General features: G+C 45.1%; 2 non-coding genes across 2 annotated transcripts; both read left to right on the top strand.

Moving 5' to 3' along the window:
- Positions 1-2,276: 2,276 nt before the first annotated feature.
- TRNAN-GUU (transfer RNA asparagine (anticodon GUU)) lies at positions 2,277-2,350 on the top strand. The gene has a single exon. It is a non-coding gene; the product is annotated as a tRNA-Asn (tRNA).
- Positions 2,351-9,631: 7,281 nt separating this feature from the next.
- TRNAN-GUU (transfer RNA asparagine (anticodon GUU)) lies at positions 9,632-9,705 on the top strand. The gene has a single exon. It is a non-coding gene; the product is annotated as a tRNA-Asn (tRNA).
- Positions 9,706-24,474: the final 14,769 nt, after the last annotated feature.

The following is a 24,474-nucleotide window of genomic DNA, read 5'->3' as shown; positions in this document are numbered from 1 at the left end:
CGAGTCAACTTTCGAGTATTAGCAATTGAATGGAAGGTCTTGAGGAGGGAGGGTTTCCTACGATAAGGGGAAGATTTGTTTTCCAAAGAGTTCCCTACTACTCAACCTGATACTGTAAAGTGGTAGGAGTGTATACGCGCATTTGTTTCGTGGAGGTGCATTTTCAAAGGTGTCGCCTAATATCGGAAAGATTTCTTTTTGACATGAATATGTCGAATGACTCGGGATCATCTGAAAATGATCGTCATGAAATTAGCGACACAAGTAGTGGTTAGTGTGATTAGCTGCCATGCGCGGAGGCCCGGGTTCGATTCCCGGCTCCGCCACGAAATTTGAAAAGTGTTACGAGGGCTGGAACGGGTCCACCAGCCTCGGGAGGTCAACTGAGTAGAGGTGGGTTCGATTCCCACCTCAGCCATCCTCCATTTCTCCCCAAGGCAAATGCCGGGATGGTACCTAACTTAAGGCCACGGCCGATTCCTTACCTCTTCCTTGTCTATACCTCCCAATCTTGCTATCCCCCACAACGCCCCCATTCAGCATAGCAGGTGCGGCCGTCTGGGCGAAGTACTGGTCATCATCCCCAGTTGTATCCCCACCCAGAGTGTGAAGTTCCAGGACACTGCCCTTGAAGCGGTAGAGGTGGGATCCCTCGGTAAGTCCGAGGGAAAAACCAACGCTGGAGGGTAAATAGATTAAGAAGGAAAGAAGGAAGAAAGCACGACGGAAAATTCGTCCCTCATTTTCTCCGAAACGGTCGTGAATCTACAGGTAAGCCGAAAAATGTGTTTTCGATATAGAATACCTTTATTCCCTCCCAGATCTATACAGATTCCTCCCAGATATGTCTTTATTCACCTGGAAGAAAAAAGATATACTTCTACTGAGCGTATGCCTGCATGGTACAGCCCTTTCCCCCCGTGCGGATAGCAGTCAACCTGAGGGCGCATACCAGTAACCCGGTCCGCCTCTGTGGTGTAGTGGTTAGTGTGATTAGCTGCCACCCCGAGAGGTCCGGGTTCGATTCCCGGCTCTGCCACGAAATTTGAAAAAGTGGTACGAGGGCTGGAAGGGCTGGGAGGTCAACTGAGTAGAGCGGGGTTCGATTCCCTCCTCAGCCATCCTGGAAGTGGTTTTCCGTGGTTTCCCACTTCTCTTCCAGGCAAATGCCGGGATGGTACCTAACTTAAGGCCACGGTCGTTTCCTTCCCTCTTTCTTGTCTATCTCTCCTCATCCCCCCACAAGGCCCCTGTTCAGCATAGCAGGTGAGGCCGCCTGGGCGAGGTATTGGTCATCCTCCCCAGTTGTATCACCCGACCCAGAGTCTGAAGCTCCAGGACACTGCCCTTGAGGCGGTAGAGATGGGATCCCTCGCTGAGTCCGAGGGAAAACCGACCCTGGAGGGTAAACAGATTACGAACGAACGAACAGTAACCTGCCTAGTACGCGTTGAGTGGAGAGGCAGTAGTTGGATGTTGAGAATTTTGCATGATGCATGATGAAATTTAGCTAGTGACTGAATTGTTTTGAGACTGTGTTTTCGTCAAATCGAGTTGTTACACTTATGGAAGGCTCTCTTATCAAAGCGGCCTCATCTCATCGTATTTCTTCCTTCTCGAGGATATACCAGGAATGGGCTATACCGGGAATAGCTATACTGAGATTTATTCCTTGTTCGTACAACTGGCCCTTAGTCCGTTTACCACCCAGGATCAGTAGCTCGCCCAGGCGGCCTCAACTGCTATGCTGAACAGGGGCCGTATGGGGGGAAGGGAAGATTGGAAGGGATAGGCAAGGAAGAAGAGGGAAGGAAGTGGCCGTCGCCGTAAGTTAGAAAAGTGGGAAACAACGGAAAACCACTTCGAGGATGGCTGCGGAGGGAATAGAACCCTCCCCCTTCTACTCCGATGACCTCTCGAGGCTGAGAGCCGAGAATCGAACCCGGACCTCCGGGGGTAGAAGCTAATAACATTAACCACTAAACCACAGAGATTGCATCCGGGAGTTAGTGGGTTCGAATCCCACTGTCGGCAGCCCTGAAGATGGTTTTCCGTGGTTTCCCATTTTCACACCAGGAAAATGCTGGGGCTGTGCCTTAATTGAGGCCACGGCCACTTCCTTCCAACTCCTAGGCCTTTCCTGTCCCATCGTCGACATTAGACCTATCGGTGTTGGTGCGACGTAAAGCAACTAACAAAAAAAAAAAAAAAAAAAAACACACAAAGGCGGACTCATATTCTACAGAAATAATTATTTCCTTCCTTCCTGCTTCAAAGCCACCGTGGCGCAATGGGCCAGCGCGTTCGGCTGTTAACCGAAAGGTTGGTGGTTCGAATCCACCCGGTGGCGTTTAATTTATTTTTTGTAAGCTATGTAATTCATACTACACAGTCTAGCCTAAGCAAGCAACAGGTGCGGACATGCTGAGTGGCGAGTGCCGAGAAGTGTGGTGGGAGTTGAGCCATATCCGACGGCGATTGGGAGATTTCAGTGGAGAATTAAGAAAATACTACTAAACGGACGGAGTGCAATGAAGATTTAGGAATGATGGGAGTGGCGTTATTGGTGGCTGCAGTGCTAACTGTGCTACTGGTTATCGGGGGCGTGGAATTAAACCTCGACCCGAATGCTAGTAGCAACATCAGCTGGGAAGACGTCGAGAAGATTAGAGAGTAGTTAAAGAAATCTGTCCATTTGACCAGATTAAAGAGATGATACAAGACCAAGCTAAGGAATTCGGAAATATGAGAAAATGGCTACAAGAAAAAACGGAAGAATCAATGACCAAGGTGGGAAGTAATGAGAAAGAAATTGTGATGTTAAAAGAAAAAGTTAAAAATCTGGAAGAGGAGGTGTCTAAATTGAAGAAGGAGGCAGAAACCAGCAGTCAGGAACGTATGAAGAAAATTATATTTGTATACGGTGTGCAGGAAGAAGGGAGAGAGAGAACAAAGTGGATATAATATACAAAGTAGTGGACGTTATTCAAAATAAAATTAAAATCGTCATCAGTGAAGTGGACATAGATGACGCGGAAAGGGTAGGTAAAGTGAGAGGACATAGACCAATTAAAGTTAAGATGTTATCTACCCTGATGGCGGAACTAGTGCTAAGAAATGCGGGTAATATACAAGGGGAAATATCTGAGTCAGATGGGAAGAGAAGGGAGTGAGAATTTGAAAATTTTAAAGAGACATTTAGCGAGAACCAGGCATCAAGGACTGAGGGCACACATAAGGGACCAACAGCTGGTTGTATCCAATGGCAGATGGGTACGAGTTTGGTCAGTGACGAAATTGCAAGTAATGGAAGAGAAGCTCAAGCAGGAAGAGGACCTGGTGTCAAGGCAAGAAGAAAGGCAGGTCGCAGGACGAGAGGTGGAACTTGACGAGGTAAGAGCCGAACACAACGAAGGGACCAGTGGCCAGCGCATTGTGGGATCAAGTATGAGGATTCAGGAGGTGGTGGTGGAGGGTGACTCTCAAGAAACGGCAAATACAGAGTGCCGTGGACACGTGCACAACGAAGGTGAGAGTTCGAGGGACGAAATGAAAGGAAAAGAAGCCATGATGAAAGGAGAATTCTGAGTCTAATACATCTGTGGGGCAAGAAAAATACAGGCATGGATGATAAGGAACGTAAAGAACGCCCTAAAATGTAAAGAAAAGAGGGAATTGAGGTAGAAAAAGGGAGAGTTATAGTAACGAGAAGTCAGAATAAGGGAAGAAATATAGAAGGAAGAGAGGGCAAGTTATAACTAGATTGGAAGATAGGATTTGTAAATATTGAATGCTTGTTAAGTAAATTAGGTAATACAGAGGTTAAAACGTACTGGAATGTTTGTTTGTGGCAATCTTAGAGACGTGGCTAGAAATTGGAAAGGAGATAACGGGGGCGGGGGTTTTATGGTCAGGTATAAGTCAAGGAAAAATAGCGTAATAAGTGGCGAACACCCGGGGGGGGGGTGTTAATTAAAGAAGAGATTAATGAACTAATAGAGGATATTGGGAACGAACTGAAAGCAGTGGTCTGGCTAAGGTTTAACAATGGGGAGGGAGAAAGGGAGAGTAAAGAAGGTATGCTTGGCTTTTACATATGTCACCCCAAGGGCTCCTTATATGCTAATGATAAGTTCGTTAGGTCCGCCTCTATGGTGTAGTGATTAGTGTGATTAGCTGCAACCTCCGGAGGCCCAGGTTCGATTCCCTGCTCTGCCACGAAATTCGGAAAGTGGCACGAGGGCTGAAACGGGGTCCACTCAGCCTCGGGAGGTCAACTGAGTAGACGGGGTTCTATTCCATCCTCAACCATCCTCGAAGTGGTTTTCCGTTGTTTCCCACGTCTCCTCCAGTCAAATTCCGGGATGGTACCTAACTTAAGGCCGCGGCCGCTTCCTTCCCTCTTCCTTGTCTCTCCCTTCCAGTCTTCCCATCCCCGACAAGGCCCCTGATCATCATAGCAGGTGAGGCAATCTGGGCGAGGTACTGGTCATTCTCCCCAGTTGTATCCCCGAACCAAAGTCTGATGCTCCAGGACACTGCCCTCGAGGCAGTAGAGGTGGGATCTCTCGCTGAATCCGAGGGAAAACCCGACCCTGGAGGGTAAACAGATTAACAAGAAGAAGAAGAAGAAGATTTATTATTAGAAACGAGTATCATTAGTGGGAAGTTTGAAGAAGATGGAATGCTAGAATGGGTGAGCTGTGCCCAATGTACAGCAAAGAAGATGAGATGAAAATAAGGCGAGAAAGACGAAGTAAAAATAAAGAAATAAATAGTTACGGAATAAAACTCTTGGAATTGTACGCGGTGGGAAAATTCTACATTTTGAGTTGTTGTTGGGAGGGGGATAGGGAAAGGAAATTGACATGTATTACGGCTCAGGGTGGAAGTGTTATTGACTTAGTAATTAGCTCGGAAGACATGTTAGGGAAAATCACAAGGATGGAAGTACGAGACTGGGTTGAATCCCACCATGCACCGGTCTGTGTGATGATAGAAAGAAGTGTGGAAGAAGTAAGGGATGGAGATAGAAAGAGTAATATTAAAAAGGGTAGAAGTATCATTAAATATAAATGGTCAGAAAATAGAAAAAGTGAATTAGATGCCCTTATAGAAAAAGGGCTACAATTAATTAGCTGTGGATGGGAAATAGCCTTAAAGGAAAATAATATTGACAGAGCGTTGGGATTAACTGAATATCCAATTAAAGAAGGATGCACGGATCGACAAAGGCAAGAGAAGAAAGAGGAAAGGAGAGGGAGGGTGGTATAATAAGGAGTGCGAGGAATTAGGGAGAACAGCTATGATGTCGTTAAAAGATTGGAGAAAACCGGAGGAAATGAAGAAAGAAAAGCTTTCTGCAAATTAAGGAAAGAATACAAGAAGTTATGGACGAAGGAACAGAGTTAATAAATAAAGACTGTACGATGAATCAAACTGAACGAGTATGGGACAGAATAAACAAAATTAATAAAGGAGAGAAGAGGTTTGATAAATCAAGAATTGATCATGAACAGTGGGTGCTCTATTTCAGCGAATTATTAGGAAGGAAGGACAAATTGGATTATGGAGAAGGGAACGAGGTCTTATAGAGAAATGTAAAATTTAGTATATATGAACTTGATAAAGAAATTTCAATGGAGGAAGTGCTGGAGGTGACAGGTAAAGTTAGGGGTAAGTCGGCGGGAGGCAGTAACGGTATTAATATTTATTTTGGAGAGAAATAGGCAAATACAGACAGATGGTGAAGGGCATAGTAAAATTATTTAACAGTATCTTCGACGGCGGTAAATTTCCAAAAGAGTGGGAAACTGGAATTATTTGCCTTATATACAAGAAGAAAGGGAGAAAACCTCCCAAGTAATTATAGACGGATAGCTATACTAGACTCCTTGAGCAAGATTTACACAGTTCTGGCAAATAGACTAAGGGATTGGGTCGAAAAGAATTCGATACTGTCTATTTTTCAGGGTGGTTTTATGAAGGGCAGAAGTACAGCAGATTATACAATTGACAGTGAAGATGATCCTAGAAAAATATCTGAGCAGGGAAAGAGGCAAAGTATACTTAGCTGCAATAGACTTTGAAAAAGCTTTCGACACTGTGAGTAGAAAAGCGTTAATAGAAAAATTAGGAAGGATGGGAGTGTCAAGAAAGATGATCCGAGCGATTGAGGCGACATACCAGAATGTATATTGTTGTATTAAACTAGAAGAGAATTTAATAAGTATTCCGATAGATTCTAAGATTGGATTGAAACAAGGATGCAAATCATCGCCGATACCATTTTTATTATTCATAAATGACATATTGCAAGGGCACGGAGGAGGTAATTGGACGGTGCCGGTAGTACACGAGCAAGAAATCCCAGGACTGATTTTCGCTGATGACGTAATTCTAATGGCTTTAACAGGAGGACTACAGAGAAGTCTGAATCTGGTTTCAGAATATGCCAGGAGGTGGTCCCTGAAAACGAATAATACACTATGTGATCAAAAGTATCCGGACACCCCCCAAAACATACGTTTTTCATCTTAGGTGCATTGTGCTGCCAGGTACTCCATATCAGTGACCTCAGTAATGATTAGACATCGTGAGAGAGCAGAATGGGGTGCTTCGTGGAACTCACGGACTTTGAACATGGTCAGGTGATTGGGTGTCACTTGTGTCAGAAGTCTGTACGCGAGATTTCCACACTCCTAAACATCCCAAGGTCCACTGTTTCTGATGTGATAGTGAAGTGGAAACGTGAAGGGACACACGTACAGCACGAAAGCGCACAGGCTGACCTCGTCTGTTGACTGACAGAGACCGCCGACAGTTGAAGAAGGTCGTCAAGTGTAATAGGCAGGCATCTATCCAGACCATCACACAGGAATTCGAAACTGGATCAGGATACACTCCAAGTTTTATGACAGTTTGACGGGAGGTAAGAAAACTCGGATTTTATGGTCGAGCAGCTGCTCATAAGCCACACATCACGCAGGTCAATGCCAAACGACGCCTCGCTTGGTGTAAGGAGCGTAAACATTGGACGATTGAACAGTGGAAAAACGTTGTGTGTAGTGACGAATCACGGTACACAATGCGGCGATCCGATGGCAGGGTGTGGGTATGGCGAATGCCCGATGAACATCATCTGCCAGCGTGTGTAGTGCCAACAGTAAAATTCGGAGGCGGTGGTGTTATCGTGTGGTCGTGCTTTTCATGGAGGGGGCTTCCCCTTGTTGTTTTGCGTGGCACTATCATAGCACAGGTCTACATTGATGTTTTAAGCACCTTCTTGCTTCCCACTGTTGAAGAACACTTCGGGGATGGCGATTTCATCTTTCAACATGATCGAACACCTGTTCATAACGTACGGCCTGTGGCGGAGTGGTTACAAGACAATAACATCCCTGTAATGGACTGGCCTGCACAGAGTCCCGAACTGAATCCTATAGAACACCTTTCGGATGTTTTGGAACGCCGACTTCATGCCAAGCCACACCGACCGACATCGCTACCTCTCCTAAGTGCAGTACTCCGTGAAGAATGGGCTGCCATTCCCCAAGAAACCTTCCAGCACCTGATTGAACGTATGCCTGCAAGAGTGGAAGCTGTCATCAAGGCTAAGGGTGGGGCAACACCATATTGAATTCCAGCATTACCGATGGAGGGCGCCACGAACTTGTACATCATGTTCAGCCAGGTGTCCGGATACTTTTGACCACATACTGTAGTAATAAATCGAAGGTGTATTAATTTGTAAGAGTAAAAGAAGAAAGAATGAAAGGAAATGGGTGGTTCAGAGAGAGAGAATAGAGGAAGTGGAAAAGCTAGAATACCTAGGAGTGCTTATAAATGGATAAGGCAGGGATGGACAAGGAAGATGGAAGGAAGCTGCCGTGGCCTTAAGTTAGGAACCATCCCGGCATTTGCCTGGAGGATAAGTGGGAAACCACTGAAAACCACTTCCAGGATGGCTGAGGTGGGAATGGAACACACCTCTACTCAGTTGACCTCCCGAGGCTGAGTGAACCCCGTTCCAGGACCGTATTAAGAGAGAAAAATGGAAAGGGGTTGCGGCCCTCTCTATGGTTAAAATTCTAGAGGCAAAATTTCCGGGGATAAATTACAATACTAAAATTAAAGACATTAGTGCTAAGCAGAGTTTTGTATGGGGCAGAAATATGGGGTCTAGAAGAAAAAAAGGGATATTCTAAATCAATTTTTTGCAAATTTAGTAAGACGGTTATGAGAATCCCACAGTGCACAGCGAATACGGGGGCGATATGAATGTGCGGAGAGTATTTAGAAGTTGAATGTGGGGAGTGTTGAACTGTTGGATGCATCTAAAAAGAGGGGGGAGGAATGTAGCGTTGCAAGCGGCTTACAAACAGCAATTGAAAAATATGTATGCCGAGAGTTGGATGTTTTCTTCTTCTTAATCTGCTTACGCTCCAGGGTTGGTTTTTCCCTCGAACTCAGCGAGGGATCCCACCTCTACCGCCTCAAGGGCAGTGTCCTGGAGCTTCAGATTCTGGGTCGGGTGATACAACTGGGGAGGGTGACCAGTACCTCTCCCAGGCGGCCTCACCTGCTATGCTGAACAGGGGCCTTGCAGGTGGATGGGAAGATTGGAAGGGATGGACAAGGAAGATGGAAGGAAGCTGCCGTGGCCTTAAGTTAGGAACCATCCCGGCATTTGCCTGGAGGATAAGTGAGAAACCACGGAAAACCACTTCCAGGATGGCTGAGGTGGGAATCGAACCCACCTCTACTCAGTAGACCTCCCGAGGCTGAGTGAACCCCGTTCCAGCCCTCGTACCACTTTTCAAATTTCGTGGCAGAGCCGGGAAACGACCCCGGCCCTGCGGGGGTGGCAGCTAATCACACTAACCACTATACCACAGAGGTGGACATTATTACTATTATTATTAATGTTGTTGTGGTAGTGGTGGTCCGCCTCTGTGCTGTAGTGGTTAGTGTGATTAGCTGCCAACCGTCCCCCCCCCCCCCCCCCTCTTCCCGGAGAACCGGGCTCGAGGGTTGGAACGGAAGAGTCCACTCAGCCTCGGTAGGTCGGGTGACTAGACGGGCTTCAATTCCCACCTCAGCCATTCTCGGCCGCTTCCTTTCCTATCCCTTCCGATCTTTCCATCCCCAACACAAGGCTCCTGTTCAGCATAGTAGGTGAAGCCGCCCGGGAGAGGTACTGGTCCTCCTGCCCATGCTCAACCCCGACTAAATATCTCACGCTCCAGGACATTGCCATTGAGGTGGTATAGATGGGATCCCTCGCTGAGTCCAGGAGGAAAACCAACCCTCGTGAATAAACGGATTAATTAAAATATAAATATTATGCTGCAATGGTCACCTTGGAACCTGTGTACACATTTTCTCCGTTGTAGCAGTTGCTATGAACGACGTACGTCCCAAGCAACAATTGCATGCATCATTCAGCGATAGGTGTGGGCTTAGGCGCGCTGCAAGTTGTGCAGTACTCATCGCATTGAGAAATCCCGTACATGAACAAATGTGAATATTGTCAGCATTTGAACAACTAAAACAAATATATAGTACGTTACTCCCTGTTCAATGTGCATCCGTGGGTGCTTATCAGTGCTGAGTATATCGTTGGTCACGGGCCTCCGTGGCGCAATCGGCTAGCGCGTTCGGCTGTTAACCGAAAGGTTGGTGGTTCGAGCCCACCCGGGGGCGGCTAGTTTTTAAGATTATAGGAATTAACATATTCCCGTCAAGGTAAAAATGTTCTCCCAATTCTGAGGGAAATTAATTGAAATAGTAACAGTCCAAATGGTTAAATTGACATTATCTTTGAACCATATCACGTGCTTTACATTCGAACATAGTCGCTTTCATCTAATTTTGGTCACTAAGGGTCCTTTTACTACTGATTTATACAGTGAAACCTGATATTAGGGGACCACTGACTGTTTCCCGAAAAAATAAGTCTTTTTTAGAGAGGGTGATCGCTTACGTGGGTTGGCAAATTTTTAATATAAATACGGTATTTGTTTTAAGTTTTCCTTGGTTTCCCATTTTCACACAAGGACAATGCTGGGGTTCTCCCTTCATCACGGCCACGGTCGAATCCTTCCCTCTCCTAGCGCTTTCCCATCCCATCGTCGCCATAAGACCTATCTGTGTCGGTGAGACGTAAAGATAACGTATTTCTTCCTTTCTTTCTCGGACTGAGCGAGGGATCCCACCTCTACCGCCTCAAGGGCAGTGTCTTGGAGTGTGACACTCTATGTCGGGGGATACAACTGGGAAGGAGGAAAAGTACCTCACCCTGGTGGCCGCACGTTCTATGCTGACCAGGGCCCTTGGGGGTGGGGGGAGATTGGAAGGGATAGGCAAGGAAGAGGAAAGGAAGTGGCCGTGGCCTTAAGTTAGGTACCATTCCGGCATTTTCCTGAGGATAAGTGGAAAACCACCGAGCTCGATAGCTGCAGTCGCTTAAGTGCGGCCAGTATCCAGTATTCGGAAGATAGTGGGTTCGAACCCCACCGTCGGCATGTCGGCAGCCCTGAAGATGGTTTTCCGTGGTTTCCCATTTTCACACCAGGCAAATGCTGGGGCTGTACCTTAACTAAGGCCACGGACGCTTCCTTCCCATTCCTAGGCCTTTCCTGTCCCATCGTCGCCATAAGACATATCTGTGTCGGTGCGACGTAAAACAATTAGCAAAAAAGTGGAAAACCACGGAAAACCACTTCGAGGATGGCTGAGCTGGGAATCGAACCCCCTCTTCTCAGTTGACATTTCGAGGCGGATTGGACCCCATTCCAGTTCTCGTACTACTTTTAAAATTTCGTGGCAGAGTCGGGAATCGAACCCAGGTCACCAGGGGTGGCAGCTAATCACACGAATTATTATTTCTTTCTTAATCTTTCCAATCTTCCCATCCCCTCCTCCCACAAGGCCCCTGTTCAGCATAGCAAGTGAGGCTGCCTGGGCGAGGTACTGGTCATCCTCCCCAGTTTCATCCCTCGACCCAAAGTCTCAAGCCCTTGAGGCGGTAGAGGTGGGGATCCTTCGCTGAGTCCGAGGGAGTAAGGAAAAGGAAACAAACAAAGAAAGAAGGCAAGAGTGAATTTTGTCCTTTTATATGATGTAAAATTGGTTTTGGTGATGTTTGTGTGAATATTACACGGCACCATTTTTGCACCTTTTTAACTAAAATTGTGCACCTCTAGCGATTACACGGTAATAGGCACAAAACTGTAGTATTACATTCTAGAGAGCCCTGCATGGATGCGGATATCCGCCAAGTTAGTGTCTTGGCGGATACAAACTGTATGGCAGTGCGGATAATTTTGCTGACAATTTGTAAATAATAACGTTTATTAATTTTCACTCCGGTATACTTTTGTTTTTACTTCTGGTTAGGCGACCCTTGACAGTGGTATGGGAGAATGGTGATATATTGTACCAGTAAAAGAGCCCGACTCTCAGATTAAATTTTAAAGTAGCATGATTATAGTTCTCAAGGCGAAAAACTGGATTAATTGTAGCTAGGGCTCGGTACAGGAGGTAGGTGTTATCTACAGAAAAACTTTGACTCTGATTGCACAAGAGTTTATTCAAATAAGTCATGAATTGGCACATCACCTCTAAGTAGAAATGGATTGTCTTCCTCTTATTCCAATAGTATGGCTCGGGTTCTCCAGCTCACCAAGCCAAGCTGGTTGAAGCACGTTCCAGAAGACTCCAGGGATTCCAGGGGCTCCAGATACCCCAGACAGAGGCAGCTGGACTGTCTGGATTGACGGCAAGTAGAGATGTCTCGAACTCTGAGGCCCGGGTTGAACCCCGGTGATCCAGGCGATGTTGTAGATAGTCATGTACAACCTCAGCCCAATGAGACTGAGAGGATTGATGTTCCCAAGGTCACTAGTAGCACTGAGTCCATGAAAACATTGGATGATCAACTTATATGCAAAGACTTCCAACACTCCTAAAACGATATGAGTGGTATTAATAATTTTAGAGTTTATCACTAGGAAAATCCTCGTCCCTGAATAACTTTTGGCAACGAAAAATACAAGTCCCTTCTCGTGAAATTATAGTTAAACTCAAAGTTCATTACTGGCGAAGGTGCAAGTCTTTGCCTAAACTCGAATGAAAAACACAAGTCCATTCACTTGGAAGTTTGAATATATTTAAAGTTAATCACTGGTGAAATTCATAAAGTCTTGGAGTGACCACTGACGAAAACACAAGTCCTTCCACATAAATAAATTCACTGACGAAATGTATAAGTCTTTTAAACCAACACTGAGAAATGTACAAGTCTTTCAGTAAATGCAAGTGAAATCCTAACTTTGTTTAAAGCCGTTGGAAAGTTAAAGTTCATCACTAGCTATGTTAATCAATCACTGTCTAATAGAAGGATGAGTTCCTCAACAGTCGCAAATATTCCACGTAAATAATACAAGTCCATTTCACGAACACTTAGAAAAATTCCAATCTCGAATACTCGTAAATAATACAAGTCCATTCAATGATCACGTAGAAAAGTTCTGGTCTCGAACACATGAAAATAATACAAGTCCATTCAGTGAACACTTAGAAAAATTCCAGCTTCGAAGACGCGTAAATAATACAAGTCCATTTAGTGAACACTTAGAAAAGTTTCAGTCTCGAAGGCACGTAAATAATACAACTCCATTCAATGAACACTTAGAAGAATTCTGGTCTCGAACCCATGTAACTAATACAAGTCCATTTCACGAACACTTAGAAAAATTCCAGCTTCGAAGACACGTAAATAATACAAGTCCAAACACTTAGAAAAGTTTCAGTCTCGAAGGCACGTAAATAATACAAGTCCATTTCACGAACACTTGTAAATATTCTAAGTTCAATTACGAAGATTTAGAAAATTTTCTACAACACTCGAAGTCTTATGAGTCCACTTTATAGTACTTGGAAGAATCGTCTTCCCACACTTGTATAATGACAGAGTTCCACGATGATAGTAGCAGCAAGAGTGTCCCCGCTGACTACTCAGCTGAGACTGTGTGAATAGGCTACAGTAGGTCCTCCTTTTATTCGATGCGGGACGTCTACGTCATAATACGGTTTGATTGAATATCTCCCGAATCCCTCGATGGATTTGCTTGAAACTCGAGCATTGGGACGTTTAGGTGATCCCAAACAAGATGATATATCGCTCGATTCGCTAGCATCATTATTATAGAAATTTCAAAATTTTCTCCATCGAACTCTCTAGAACAAGTGACTGGAATCCAGAAAATACCAGTCAAGGCTGGTAACACGTGTTGAGACGAGCGGGCGGTGTAGCTAGCCCCTGTGGCTACGTCACAGCTCACAGTCGTCATACGCTCGCTAGCTGGTCCTCGCTGCTGGTAAACAAACCAGGCGCGCTCGGAACATTACGCGTAACTTATGCTCAAAAAATACTCATGTACAGGTCGTAACCGGTACAATATAAAGACCCTTGAGACCATAAAGCCGTAAATTGACCTAACGGAAGGAAGGAACAAGAGAAAATCTCTCATAAACCTGCGACTGTAGGGGTTCTGGTGCCAGCTGTTAGCCCTATTGTATTATGTTAACAGATCTATCATCATCATCATCATCTGTTTACCCTCCAGGGTCGGCTTTTCCCTCGGACACAGCGAGGGTCCCACCTCTACCGCCTCAAGGGCAGTGTCCTGGAGCTTCAGACTCTTGGTCGGGGATACAACTGGGGAGAATGACCAGTACTTCGCCCAGGCGGCCTCACCTGCTATGCAGAACAGGGGCCTTGTGGAGGGATGGGAAGATTGGAAGGGATAGGCAAGGAAGAGGGAAGGAAGCGGCCGTGGCCTTATGTTAGGTACCATCCCGGCAGGCGGAGAAGTGGGAAACCACGGAAAACCACTTCCAGGATGGCTGAGGTGCGAATCGAACCCACCTCTACTCATTTGACCTCCCGAGGCTGAGTGGACCCCGTTCCAGCCCTCATACCACTTTTCAAATTTCTTGGCAGAGCCGGGAATCGAACCCGGGCCTCCGGGAGTGGCAGCTAATCACGCTAACCACTACACCACAGAGGCGGACTTGGGTGTAATATACTGTAGTTAAATATTTAAATTATCCGCGGATAACCATTTTGCGGAGCCTCCATGGCTCAGACGGCAGCGTGTCGGCCTCTCACCGCTGGATACCGTGGTTCAAATCCCGGTCGCTCCATGTGAGATTTGTGCTGGACAAAGCGGAGGCGGGACAGGTTTTTCTCCGGGTACTCCTGTTTTCCCCGTCATCTTTCATTCCAGCAACACTCTGCATTCTCATTTCACAGCATTTATCACTCATTAATAAATCACCTTGGGAGTGGCGACCCCATCGTACTAACAGCCTATATCTGGTTCATTCATTCCATCCCTGCCCCGGTCCATGACTGGAAAACAGGTTGTAGGTTTTTTTTCAACAATTTTTCGGATGTGGGCTCTATCTATAAACACTGGTTGTAAGCTCACCCGAGAAAGAATTAGTCACCCCTGGAGAAATCAGTGCAAGCATCAGTTAATACCGTGAAAAATCCTCCTCTGAGCTTGATAACCGCCTGGATTCGGTTAGGAATGAGTCCACAAGGTTGTGCAGGTACGTCGCACCCAGGTTAAGTCACTCGCTGAGGATTTGATCTCTCCATTCCACCAAATTGCGAGGATGCTGAAGTCGCTGTTCCAGCATGTCCCACATATTTTCTATGGGGTTCAAGTCAGGTGATTTTGCAGGTTAATCGGGATGTTATTATTATTATTATTATTATTACACAGTGTTATAATCGAGATGTAATACAGTGGGGGAGTGTTCATAACACCAGTCACATATGCTTCCAGCCCGATGAACTTTGTTGTTGTCATCTTGACAAACCGGGGTTTCAATAGCATACTCATCATGCGGGCACAATCCATGATACAGCTGCCTCTGTGGGTCCGTGGTAGAGTGTGGGCCTGCGGATCCCAAGATAGCGGGTTCAAACCCGGCAGAGGTAGTCGGATTTTTGAAGGGCGGAAAAAAGTCCATTCGACACTCCATGTCGTACGATGTCGGCATGTAAAAGATCTCTGGTGATACATTTGGTATTTACCCGACAAAATTAATTAAATCTCAGCCATAGACGCCCAAGCGTAAACCGGAACGTCGAAATTGACGAGCAGACAGCCAGATGGCGTCAAATCGAAATGTCTGCAAACGGTAGCTGAGGCCATACTATTATTATTATTTATTATTAATCCATGATACGAAAAACACCCCCAAATCATCACAAACCCACCTCCGGCTGAACCTGACCTTGCACACATCTAGGATGAAATGATTCATTTGGCCTTCGGTATACTCGACTACGTGCGTCATTGGAATACAGGGTTCGGAAGCGATTTTGATTCAGAAGCCGTGAAACGTGTCTCCGGTCCCTCTCAGCCATGACTTTGTTCCGTCCACAATTCTGACGTCGTGTTTCGTGGCCACGTGCAGTACACCACTGCTTGTAGATATGTTGAACAGTCCGCTGCGAAACACCAGCAAATTCACGCACCGAATGGCCACGGGCACATCCAAACACGATTGCCCCTTTTTTGTCAATGTGTTACATCCTTACATCTATCCATGTTGACGTACACTGTCCGCTTGAAACATCAATGTCTCACTGATCGCTGCTGCCTGAGTGCGCGTGCGGTTGGGACTCGTTCGCTGTGTGTATAGGTTTGTGATTAGTAGCAACAGTGTGTGAATCAGGATAGGTTGTACAGTACTCGTGCTTAGTATCACTACATGCAGAACATTACGGGCTTACGTTGCCTGTAATTAGCATCACTGTGCGTCCAGCTTCATGGTTAGCGTGCTGGCCTTTGGTCACAGGGGTCCCGGGTTCAATCCCCGGCAGGATCTTGAATTTTAACCATAATTGGTTAATACCCCTGGCACGGGGAGTGAGTGTATGTGTCGTCTTCACAATGTAATCCTCATCACGACGCGTAGGTCGCCTACGGGAGTCAAATCAAAAGATCTTCATCTGGCGAGTCGAAGTCCTCGGACACATCCCGGCACTAAAAGCCATACGCCATTTCATTCCAGTACCATTATGTGAGAAACACCACGGGTCTGGGCGTCGCCTGTGATTAGTATCACTATATGAGCGGCACTATGGGTCTGCGTTGCCTATGATTAGTACCCACTATGTGAGGAACACCATAGGTTCGCGTTGCCTCTAAGTGGCACCGCAATGTGAGAAACACCATAGGTCTGTGTTACATGTGCGTATTACATTATCTGTGAGTAGTACCATAATGTGTGGAATACCGCGAATCTACCGCAACGTGACAAATACCATGGTTCTACTGGTCTAGCGATAAGTACCTTTACGAGGGGCCGATGCCTTGGATTTTGGACCCATTTAGACAACAAGCATGATGGATTCAGAATTGTGCTTTAGAAGCTGTCCCTTCGTCAGTAATACTATTGTTCTACGCTAGTTTCTGGGAATGTAACATGAACTAGGTTAATAACCTTCTCTCCCCTCTCGAGTGTTGATAGAAGGTTCCACGGCGCTCCACTCGCTCCTCCCTACTTCTTCCCCCCACCTCTCACGGTACAGTATACTAGATTTCAACATTCAATAGGAGGGATCCACAACGCCCCATACGGCCCCTCTCATGCTTACCCTCCCCTCTCCGCGAGCAGTGTGCTTTACCCAAAACTTTCCGTTTGCCTCTCCACGACCACAGTCCTGAAATAGTGTTTGGTGACAACGGACTTAGCATCGGCAGTCTAGATACGTACAGAAGTGTTTTTTCATTATATTAATATTTTTTAATTTATTTATTGTCAATACTTGTTCATATTATCACTAAACTCTCTATCATTGACAAGTTTACGCAACGTAAACAATACTGTACATTTGTAAGCATATTTTAAGTGATTTTATATAATCTGAGGATGTTCTTCCAGAACGAAACATGTCCTTCTTTGTATAATAGCGTGTATTTTTACATGTATATTTATAGGGTTATAATTTCTATTGCAGTTGCAGTGTGTTCGACAGACTGAAACATTTTTGTTACACTTAACTAAGTCGACACTGAAACGTATGGTTTCATTCCTAACAAACAAAGCACGTTATGAAATCTGGTCAGTGGACGATTTTGGACTTTTAAATTGCCATTACATTCGTCTCATTTCGTACCATTAGGGGCCGATGACCTAGATATTAGGCCACTTTAAACAACAAGCATCATCGCAGTACCATCTGTACAGGCTTAACGATCCATCTGTGTATCCACACTTGGGTGACTCATTTTTTGTCGGGTGGGCTTATTATGATAAGGGTGGTCTGTCATTCGTATGAAACGAGGGCGAAGAAGTACGCAAGCACCATCTATTGCAGCATCTACATACTAGCCCGCGAGCTAGTTTATACGAATGAACTGTTTGGAACCCCATCCCTAATTTCTGAACCGTCATATCGCTTTTCATCCCACTTTTCAATATTTTAAACTATAATTTATTTATATAAATGTCCGCTGCTCGACGAGCAAGAACATTCCAAAAATTGATTAATTATCTCCGTTATTAACGTTATTCCCTATGCCTTTGCACGGCAAAGGCTTCACTGAAGTTCAACGCCGTATTCATATCACTGACGAATACTTTAGCAAAAATAAAAAAATATGTAAACTTTACTAGGATAACTCGTAACAGTAAGTACATCTTTGAAATTATATTATTATTATTTAAAAACTTACAATAGTTTCATCAGAAATTACCAAATGATTCAGCATTATTTATTTATTTCATACGACAAAATAAGGATACACAGGAAACATACAATAAACTTATATAAAATATTTACATGTCAGACTGTAGGTAATATTTTGTTTGTTAAAACACAGTGTCCAGTGTACGCAGCCTGGTCACTACTTCTTCAGTGGCACTATGCATTTCTTGGATAGATTCATGGAACTTTCTTCTTGGACACTCCATAGCAACGTGTTGGATGGTCTGAGGCACGTTATCGCAATCACAAAGTGGACCCGTCGTTTTTCCCCATTTGAAGAGCCATGATTCAGCATGATGGAATATAGTTTAGAAATACATATACGTAGAACAGTCATTAAGTTCTGAGACTGACCGCATGATGGCGCTGTGGTGCACTGTAGCGCATAGGTGGCGCCGTGGTATGGTTCCATGTCAGTTAGTCTCTCTATTCTATCCTCTTTGCTCTCGTCCCTGCAAGAGACACTGCACTGGAAGCAGACGTACGCTCATTGTTGTAACGGTGATTTGAATGCGTCCGTCGGACCTTGACATGTCACAGTTTGAGCAACGGGCAAACATCAAGTTCTGCCAGAAATTAGGCACAACCGCTGCCGAAACGTTTAAAATGATGCTGCAGGTTTAGGGTGAGGACGCATTGGGTCTCAGTGTTGTGTTTAGGTGGCAACCGACGTTTTGTGCAAGGACGGGACAGTTTGGAAGATGATGTGCGTACTGGTCGGCCACAAACAGTTCGAACGGAGCTCAACATCCAAGAAATTGCAACGTTAGTGCGTGCTAACAGCTTCCAATCGGTAGACGATCTCGCAGCAGCATAGGAGTCAGCCATGGTACTTACAACAAAATTCTCACGAATGACCCCAACATGTCTTGTGTTAACCAGCGCAGTGTGCCACGAATCCTGTCGCAAGACCAACGTGATGATCACATGACGATTTGTGCTGACCTCATCAGTAGTGCTGACGATGATCCGACGTTTCTCAACCAGACAATAACTCGAGACGAAACGTGGTGTTTCCTTTCAGCGGTGCTTCCAGCAGCTATACCAACGTTGGAAAACGTGCATAACGGCCAACGCCGACTATTTTGAGAGTGGATGTGGTTCTGTTTAAGTGGTTAACGGCCAACGGCGACTACTTTGATGGTGGATGTTGTACTGTGTAGGTGTGCGTCATGTAATGCGGCATCGTGTGCAACATACAGAGTCGCGTGGGTGCCTATCCTCCAGGCGTCAAGTCTCAGAACTTGTACTACGTATATTTATAAATCCGTCTACACTTCACAGTGCAGTGTAGGCAAGGATACGCCTGTTAGGTGTTTCTCTTTCTGCTTTGTATACTTTCAGAATTTCACAAAAGTTTGAAAGAGAGGGCAATGTTCAGACAAGGCTAACGATGAAGGAATTTCTGCTTCTGAAAACCAGCATGATTTTCATGTGGAGGTCTCCAACCAAAAGGCCAAGGTGACGCCCTAAGAGGGTAGTTTATATCATGTAAAACTTGCGCCTGACTAAGGTCAATATTGGAAGGTCTGGTCACGCTACCACAAACCTTTGCGTTGACGGCCATATTGAGTCTTAAGCATCGTTATGATGTGGACGAGCCCGATGTGATAATGCGAATTATATTTGCATTTTAAGGGAAATATGAGTGTACTGCGCTGGACCAAATGTCAGAATAAGTGAACTGGCGGGATTGAAGTTTTTCTCTTTCCAGTGATAAGCAATGGTGAGCTCAGTGGAAACGGAAAAAAATTACAGACGTGATAAGTGGCAACTCACTTATACTTCCGTCTTGTTCGAAGTTAGTAAGTTATTAAAATGAAATTATTCCTGAAGAATCATATGTTTATTTGAACGATTTTTGCATTTGTGTGTTCCATTATGTATTTTCTTCTGATATCATTTTGATGAATCGCAGTTTGAACAGAAGAGTGTAGATGGACAGAAAATCTCTAGTGGAATTCCATCCCAAAAATGTTTCGAATCCACCCAAGTCTTTAAAATACTATAGGAAAGCTTCCAAACAATGATATTTTTAAAAGAAGCAGCAAAGATAATAGGAACTGTATAATAATATTAATCGTTTTTTCCTTTTTCGAGTTAACTACGCAAGGGAGGTTGTTTAGGAAAAATTAAAGTAAGAACAAGTAGGCTAAATGACAGAAAAATGTCGAGACTCAGTTAAGGACCCCGTAGTCGCTAATCCGGGCTTCCAAATTAAGAGACACTGGGGCCCCTTTTAGTCACCACTTAGGGCAGACAGAGGATAGCGTGGGCGTTATTCTATCGCTCTCACCCACAGGGGTAAAGATTATGAAAGCCTATACAAACAGGTTCGCTGTTATCTACTACGAGTGATATGCCACTCCTACAAAAGTGAGACATGTGATTCGACTGATGTGTGTAGCCCAATGTTCACATAATGCCGAAGTATTCTTCTTCTCTTTTTACAATCTGCTTTACGTCGTACCGACACAGATACATCCTATGTTGACGATTGGATAGGAAAGGGCTAGGAGTGGAAAGGAAGTGACCGTAACCTCGTAATTAAGAAACAGCCCAAGCATTTGCCTGGTGTGAACAACTGAGAAGGCACGGAAAACCATCCTCAGGTCTCCCAACAGTGGGGTCGAACCCACCATCTCCCGATCGATAGCTACGTGACCCAAGCCGCACAGTCACTTGCTCGGTATTCTTCTTCTCCTTCTGTTGATGACTATTACACTGACTGACAGAGCAAATGCAACACCAAGGAGGAGTGGTTCGAAAGGGATGAAAGTTGGGGAAAAAACAGAGACGGCACGGACGAATAATTGATGTTTATTTCAAACCGATATGCAGGTTACACAATGCACACGGCATCGACTCAGTAGGATGTAGGACCACCGCGAGCAGCGATGCACGCAGAAACACGTCGAGGTACAGAGTCAATAAGAGTGCGGATGGTGTCCTGAGGGATGGTTCTCCATTCTCTGTCAACCATTTGCCACAGTTGGTCGTCCGTACGAGGCTGGGGCAGAGTTTGCAAACGGCGTCCAATGAGATCCCACACGTGTTCGATTGGTGAGAGATCCGGAGAGTACGCTGGTCACGGAAGCATCTGTACACCTCGTAGAGCCTGTTGGGAGATGCGAGCAGTGTGTGGGCGGGCATTATCCTGCTGAAACAGAGCATTGGGCAGCCCCTGAAGGTACGGGAGTGCCACCGGCCGCAGCACATGCTGCACGTAGCGGTGGGCATTTAACGTGCCTTGAATACGCACTAGAGGTGACGTGGAATCATACGCAATAGCGCCCCAAACCATGATGCCGCGTTGTCTAGCGGTAGGGAGCTCCACAGTTACTGCCGGATTTGACCTTTCTCCACGCCGACGCCACACTCGTCTGCGGTGACTATCACTGACAGAACAGAAGCGTGACTCATCGGAGAACACGACGTTCCGCCATTCCCTCATCCAAGTCGCTCCAGCCCGGCACCATGCCAGGCGTGCACGTCTATGCTGTGGAGTCAATGGTAGTCTTCTGAGCGGACGCTGGGCGTGCAGGCCTCCTTCTACCAATCGACGGGAAATTGTTCTGGTCGATTTTGGAACAGCCAGGGTGTCTTGCACATGCTGAAGAACGGCGGTTGACGTGGCGTGCGGGGCTGCCACCGCTTGGCGGCGGATGCGCCGATCCTCGCGTGCTGACGTCACTCGGGCTGCGCCTGGACCCCTCGCACGTGCCACATGTCCCTGCGCCAACCATCTTCGCCACAGGCGCTGCACCGTGGACACATCCCTATGGGTATCGGCTGCGATTTGACGAAGCGACCAACCTGCCCTTCTCAGCCCGATCACCATACCCCTCGTAAAGTCGTCTGTCTGCTGGAAATGCCTCCGTTGACGGCGGCCTGGCATTCTTAGCTATACACGTGTCCTGTGGCACACGACAACACGTTCTACAATGACTGTCGGCTGAGAAATCATGGTACGAAGTGGGCCATTCGCCAACGCCGTGTCCCATTTATCGTTCGCTACGTGCGCAGCACAGCGGCGCATTTCACATCATGAGCATACCTCAGTGACGTCAGTCTACCCTGCAATTGGCATAAAGTTCTGACCACTCCTTCTTGGTGTTGCATTTGCTCTGTCAATCAGTGTACTTATAAATATTCCCCAAAAGCCATGTGAAGACTATAGCCCTACAAGTTATGATCACCCTTTTTCAAATGATGTTGACGTAAACATAATGCAGATGTCGGCTATGAACCATTTTGTGGGGATGGTATAATACATCCACGGTAGCCCCTGCCTGTCGTAATAGGTGACTAAAGGGAGTCCCAGAGACTGTTGACTTGGGAGCGTGGGTTGGCGATCACGGGTCCCTTAGCTGAGTCCTGGCATTCCTTCCACTTAATTGTGCCAGACTCCTCACTTTTTCTATCGTATCCGACCTCCCTTGGTCAACTCTTGTTATTTTCCTTCCCCGACGGTATTAGAGCAGTCAAGGCCTTGGGAGACTTTCATTTTCACGAACTTCGTGACCTTTTTCTTTCGCCGATACCTCTATTTTTCGAAGTGTCGGATCCGTTCAAATGTTTCCCTCTGATTAGTGTTAATAGCGGATTGTTTCCCAGTTGCACTTCCTCTTAAAACAATAATCACCACCACCACTGCATGGGTTATCCATAAAATAGTTAGAGCAGCTAAGAACATCACTCATTTTATGCGTGAGAAGAGTATTTTTGCCCCAAAACCAAACAATTTACCACGTAAATGTATAACAACAGTTAGCGAACAGCATTTAATGCACTCACAAGAGGCATTTAGTGTTCGACAGTATGCTGAAGTAACCTTTCAGAATCGCAGTACCGGTAACTACTTTCTTAATAAAGGAAATGCTGAAGGTAATTTACTATAGCTGTCTTTAAGTACTTTAAGTTCAATATTTCATGTAATCATAATACATAACAGAGGTACTGTACAGATTTCTGTGTTTCTGTCAATGAGTTTACGTATTTTGACAGATGATATTGATTAGAAACACAAAATGACCAAGTTATATAGAAGTGAAAAAGTATACATCAGCACTTCTGCAGATTTTTGTTATTCAAAAAAATATTTAGGTTATAGTAATTTATCCTCCTATTCAAATAGCTATGAGTGTGTTCATGTCATTTACGACTTATACAGTTATACATACATGAACAATGCATGCCCAATTAATTCTACATGATAAATAGTTGTTCGTTTGTTTTTATTACAATCCTCTAAATTCGTATACACTCGCCTTTGGTTACGCTCACTTACAGACTCAACATGGCGGCTCCATTAGTAACATTCACAGAACACCAACATTCGTGTCTTGACCTCCCTAGACTGACCTTGGCCTGACTTACGATTGTCTTGCTATCTAGCGGGCTACGTTTCAACTGGCTGCAACGATGCGCAGCATGGTGGCAGTGAAGCAAAGCGAACCGATCTCGTAGGCAACGAGCAAACGCAATTAATCACGGCCAACTTGATGCGACGCGCATGCTATATATCGTGGTGAGACATCTAGTCGGCCGTGAGTTAATTATTTTCTACCCCAAGTGAAATACTTAAAAGAATTACAAGACATAGTCAAACATTCGCTAGAATCTTAATGTATGCAGGTGATAGTAATTTACTCTTATAACGAATGTCGGGAAGAGTGCAGAAGTACCTAACATTAACAAAGCAGTTAAACAATCACGGCTTGGAATTATCCCCTACCAAGAATGTGACCACGATTTTCACGCATAAACGCAACTATAATAAAGAATCTTTCAGAATCAATAATGTTACAATTCCGATTGTAGGAATAAACATATAGTTAAGCACATTTTGAACACCTATTAAAGAAGAAAACGCAAACATTTACCAATACATATATTAAAAATGATAATTCGACGTAGGCCCTATAGCGTATGTGGTGCTGACCCAGTAAGAGCTTTACAACTTCACAGGTATACTGTACCATACAATCGCACTTAGATTACGGATCCTTTTATTTCGATATTGCATCCTCAACTCTCATTAAAAGCTCAATGTAATTCAATATGTATTGGGGCATTAAACTCTACCCCGATTAACGCGCTGCTTGTCGAAACATGCGACATGCCTCCAAGCTGTCGAAGGTTATATCAAATACAGTAGAGACAATACGCGACACTCAGCGAGATATCGAGGGACAACTATTAGAGCTCTCTCTAGCGTGTAGACCTGTGAACTACTGATTCTGCCATAAGAGCACGTGTATTTGTGTATTTGTGTGTGAAGTTTTTGGTGTTATTTATGCGCTTTCAGTGAGTTGACATAATTAAATAGTAGCGTGCATCTTTCCTTGATATCTCCTCTCAACATGAGGGGAAAGGTATGTACTGTGTTTGGCTGCAGTAACTATGAAGTAGAGAAGAATGCGCGGTCATTCTTTCGCTACCCTCGTGACAAGAAAATGTAAGTAATATTGTGTTTGCATATATATTCTTCTAGTGACAAAGATATTTTTGTAGAACTTCATAATTTTCTGACCTGCTCGACCCATATTTTAACTGGCTTAAAATATAAAACGCATATTTTATTGTATAGTGCTGCAGTTAACCTTCAATACCGATGTGATGTTGTAGGTGTGATCTGTGGGTTTTGAAAGGTCACAGAAGTGATTTGGATAAGG

This window comes from Anabrus simplex, chromosome X (genome assembly GCF_040414725.1).
Source record: "Anabrus simplex isolate iqAnaSimp1 chromosome X, ASM4041472v1, whole genome shotgun sequence".
Taxonomy (NCBI): Eukaryota; Metazoa; Arthropoda; class Insecta; order Orthoptera; family Tettigoniidae; genus Anabrus; species Anabrus simplex.
Note: the sequence above shows the minus strand (reverse complement) of the source record. Positions and strands in the feature narration are given on the sequence as shown.